General features: G+C 40.9%; 1 pseudogene; it reads left to right on the forward strand.

Annotated features, from left to right (window-relative positions):
• Positions 1-1,546: 1,546 nt before the first annotated feature.
• Positions 1,547-4,607, forward strand: LOC110346715 (COMM domain-containing protein 1-like; annotated as a pseudogene).
• The last annotated feature ends 578 nt before the right edge of the window (positions 4,608-5,185 follow it).

Consider the following 5,185-nt stretch of genomic DNA (forward strand, 5'->3'; position numbering starts at 1 on the left):
TAGTTTGTCAGCACTGTTTTAATATCCCCTAATGACTTCATATTTCAGACCTGACATTAAAGGAGACGCTTCGAGAAAGGAAATGGTCTTATCACAGTGTACTGTACCGTTTTTCTTTTTTGAACAAAAAATGTCCTTCCAAATGCTGACCAAGGTTAGATGTCATTTAATTCTCAAAGGCAGGTGCTTGAGGACTTTTGAGGACCCTGCTTCTGTGTTTGGTACTCTTTATCAATTTTCCTCTTCCTTCCAACCATCTCCAGTATCCTCAAACACTCATTCATTTCTTCTTTCTTTACTCCCTTCATTTATTCAACACTTACTGAGCTGCTCAGATTTGAGGAGCTAGATTGGGATGAAGTCAAGCAAAGCTCAAGATACTTTCTAGAAAAACAACCAAAAAGCCTTTCATTCTCCACTGAAGGACTTCTCCCCCGAATTCAAGGGCAGCACTTTTCTTTTGGTAGGAAGCAAACTGACAGGTGGGAAAGAAAGACAAATAGGTAAGGTAAGTGTTGATTCCTGGTTCCAAACAATTTTGCTCTAAAATCAGATGAAAATCAAAACTGACACCAAGGCACCCTCCCACAGCAGGAGCATGGGTTTCAGGGGTGAGAGGGAGAAGTATGTTTGACTCTTAGGCCCAATGCTTTACCTACCCCCACCATGAGCCTCAAAGGATGAGCCACAGGATGATGTACTGGAATGCTAGAAGTTTCTAGAACTATTTGCATACTCTAAGCAAAAAAACGACACTTTATCATTAGTAAAAAGTTTCCTTGTCACTGTACCTTGGTCTGCACATCCCAGAGCCACTGAGGCAGGGGCAGGAGAAAGAGGGCATCATAGAGCGAAAGGAGAGTGAGCATGGTACTCATGTGGGCCCTGTGGGTTTTGGTGTGTTGGCCCCCAGGAGGCATCTTTACCTGATTAAGTAAATTTACAAGCAATATTATCCAATTTTAACTGAATTACTCTCATGAAAAAGACAATTAGAAATCCATAGTTTAAACCACAAGTTGACATGAAAAATGAGAGCTGTAACTTCCCCATTCTGATACATGCTCTTTGTCAATTAAGAGATAAAAATAATGTTGATCTAATCACATCCTACAAGCAACTGGCCAAAAAAATGAAAAATTATCAGGAAGACTATTTGAAATGTGGACTTATATCCACTAGTACTCATAGTAAACTTTGCCCTAGGCATACTCTATGCCTTCAGATATTAACTAATTATCATGATACTAATTTATACTTTATAGACAAATAGGTAGACATAAATGGAGGTGTACGCTTGCCCTCCCAAAGTTCTCACAGATAGGGTATGCAGCTATGAAAGTATGGCTGAAAATTTCCCAAGTATGGGACTCCTACAAGTATAAAATTCCCCAGATGCTCAATTTTCTCATCTTTAAAATGATACTAATTTCACCTACTTTATAGAGCTGTTTTAATAATGCAGTACAAAGCATTTAAAATGTCCATTGAAGACCCTGGCAGGGGATATGGACACATCACAGATGGATACATCATCATCACGACCATGACCATTATCACCACTACCACCATCACCATCACCACCATCAAACTTGCAAGCACTATTCTATGATTCCCTTCAACACAATGTGCAGCAATCACTGAGTTGTAGAAGATAGAAACATATACAAATCCCCTTAAAAGGGATACTAAAAGTTTCTTGCAGCGCTTGATGCTTTCTGGATGTACTGACTCAGGAGAAGAACTTTCTCGTCCCTCCTACGCTTTATGGACGCTGTAGAGCAGGACCTCATCACCTCCAACAGATAAACTAGCACATAAGTGAAGAGCCTGTAGGAACTGGGAAGAGTTTCGGGTGTACAGCCTGCGTAAAGAAGTGGCTGTTTCTCAGCACCATCAACAGTCCCTTTATAGGAGAGTAGGAACAATGGGCCCATATCATCCAATTTTCAAGAAATTAAGTTAAATCTTTCCATTTTCTATATTCCTTCTATCTGCTTTAGTGTCTAAAATAGCACTTAGGGGCTGTGTTTCCTGACTTCTTACAAGTTTTTCTGCCTTAAGGCACCTCACCCCATCCTGCCTTCCATTGAAAAACAAATATCCATTAGTGTGTACATTAAGTCTCAACTAATATCTCCAGAGAGATTTAGATGTTAACTTTTGAGAATGAAATCAAAGACAGAAGAGGTGTGAGTAGGGCAGAGAGCTGGGTAGAGTGGAGGAGAGGAAGGGGACTGAAAGACAATGGGGTGGGAGGGGAAAATCCTGAATCTATGTAACACTACCTGCACCCCAGCTTTGATGAGATTGGCTGAAGGGATTACTTCTTTTAAACGTCTACACCCTCTGTGTTTCCTCCTTACAGCTTCTCTCCCTCATTATCCCAATTCCCCATCCCAGTGCTAAATGTACCATTCACACACACACACACACACGCACACACACGCACACACACGCACCCCTCAGGGGTTTACCATTTAGGTGGCAACACCAGTGAGTACACAACTGATGAGTAATTTATTACAAGTTATGAAAGAGGTTATTCTGTGGTAGGCAGATGGGAGGGGCACTCATCTCTTCCACTGGGGAAGTCGGCATGGGAGAAGCTTCTTAGGCGAAGTGTCCCTTAAACTAAATATTTCTTTAAACATTTTTGTTATGCAATGTATCATATGGAAAAAGTAGAAATGATGCCCATATACCACTTTAAAATAAGAAACACCTGTGAACTTCTTAATGAATCTAAGAAATAGAGCACCTTTCATATCTTTGCAATCCATTTGTATCCTTCTCCAAATCCATCCTTGTATTTTACAAATCTTTCCTCTGTTTTTACTTATAATTTTCTACATATATATGTATCATTAAACTATATGCATTTTTGTTTGCCTGGTTTTGGATTTAATGTAGATAGAACAATACAGTATCATTTAGAAACATAATTTTTTCCTTGTCTTTATGTTTTTTGAGAATTATCTATGTTTATATATATAGTTACAGCTCATTAGTTTTTAGTGATGTGCAGTTTTCTGTTGTATGGATATACCCTGGTTCACTGATTTCACCCCTGCTAACAATTTGGTTGTTCCCAGTTTTGCAATTATAGACAAGGACATTGTAAACATTCCTCTATAAGTCCCCTGGTACATGTCTCCTACAAGAGGCTCTCTTTGGTTGTTGCTCATATATAGAAATGCAGGTGGCTTGAACACTGATTTTGTATCTAATCACTATGGTAAATGCTTTGTTAACTCTAAAATTTTATCTGTAGTTTGCTATTGCTGGGTGCATCTATAATCTCAGCTACTCAAGAGACTGAGAAAGGAGGATCACAAGGATGGCCTGGGCAATTTACTGAGATCCTGTCTCAAAACAAGGAATAAAATATGCAGTCCTGGGACAGAAGAAAGCAGGCTACTGCCTCCACACAGCACAACCACCCACCAACTCTAAGTCAGCTCTACATGTTGCTTCACCTTGGAATGGGGCAGCAGAGAAATGGACTAATCAAACAATCTGATCCTGGATGAGGACAATGCCCAGGGAGAGAAGGTAACCCTTGAGGGCTAGCAGTCCAAGGGAGAAAGTTTGGACCTGGCCAAGAGCTTCAGGGACTCCACTGTTACCCTCCCAGACTAACTGGGTAAGAGACAAACATGAGAGACTGCCATGGAGAGAGTGTGGGCCAGACATAGACTCCCTGAGGTGCTGATACTCAGGTTGGAAAGGACATAGGTCCTGCCATCCATAAGAAGCAACCAGACCCAGTGAGTGTCCACATTATGCCCAATAGTCCACTTGAACCCCATGGCCTACATCCAGTAGAGATCAGAGGGATGATCACTTTTCCCACCTACAAATTTGAGCAAGGACACACATTGGCTTAAATGTTTACCACAGTCTGGGGTGAATGGACAGAGAGGTCTCTGCTGAACACAGAGCACCTCAAAACCCATAGGCCCTAAAGCTAGACAGAGGAAACAACTAGCTGGATTTCAAGATTTTCAAGTTTCTTTCCTAGAAATAAATTACTCATTTGGGGCTCTTCCAAGCTTTGGTACCTTATGCATGCCATGTTGTTTCTCCTCTATGAGGCTTGTTTGCCATCCTTGTCTTGGAGCCAGCCAACTATGGACTAAAACCTCTACAAACTTTGATTCCATCTGCAGACAAGGATTTCAACCAGTTGGAAGCATTCTTAACTGCTCAAACCAAAAAGCAAGGTGGGATCACATCTGACCAAGATGCTGTTATTTTCAAATTCTGGAAAAGCCACAAGACAAAAATCCAAGAAAGCCTCATGAGCCAGAGCAGTTGGGAGAATGGACTTCAGGACCTGAGCTAGAGAGTTGATGGCAAGTCTCAGTCAAGGCACTCAGCTCAAATACACACCCCTGTTGCCATAATGAGCTGGAATTCTGGGAAATGTAGACAGGTACTGTTCCAAACATATTTTCATGCACTGATTCATTCATTCTTCTTCCAAACCCTCTGAAGAATCTGAATTTCTATGTTTGGAATTTGATGAAGTCAAGGTCAACCAAATACTAAAGAAGCTCTCAGAGGTAGAAGAAAGTATCAACACACTGATGCAACCAGCCTAACTGAAGACGATGTAGGAAAGAGTTGGAATTATAAAACAAAGGTGTTCATGATCCCTCTCCACTTTTTACAGTCCTGTTCCCCCATTGGTATTAAATCTTCAAAGTCAAATTTTACCTGCGTCTGCTTGCTAGGATTCTTTCGCTCTCCTTTTCCCTTTTGTTTATTTTATTTTATTTTATTTTATTTATTTTTGTGGGGGAGGAGGATGCTACAGATGGAACCCAGGGCCTCACTCCTTCCAGGCAAATGCTCTATCACTGAGCTACATTTTCAGCCCTCATTCACTCTAACATTTGCACCCATGGATAGGTTCTCATACTTGAGCATGCATAAGGGCTATAAGGAGCCAACTTGTAAAAATATTTAAATTTTAAAATTTAGGTCAGGCATGATGGGCACACCTATGATCCCAGCACTCAGGAGGCTGAGGCAGAAGTGTTCCCACAAGTTTGTGGCCAGCCTGGGCTGCATAGTGAGTTCAAGGCCAGAAAGACCTTGTCTCAAAAAACAAAAATAACAACAACAACAAAACTTTAATAGGGTGTTTGGGATTGATAGGCTCTTATTCTCAGAGACT

Source organism: Heterocephalus glaber, unplaced genomic scaffold, assembly GCF_053883595.1.
Source record: "Heterocephalus glaber isolate CG9 unplaced genomic scaffold, H.glaber_assembly_v1.0 deba00001608, whole genome shotgun sequence".
Lineage (NCBI taxonomy): Eukaryota > Metazoa > Chordata > Mammalia > Rodentia > Bathyergidae > Heterocephalus > Heterocephalus glaber.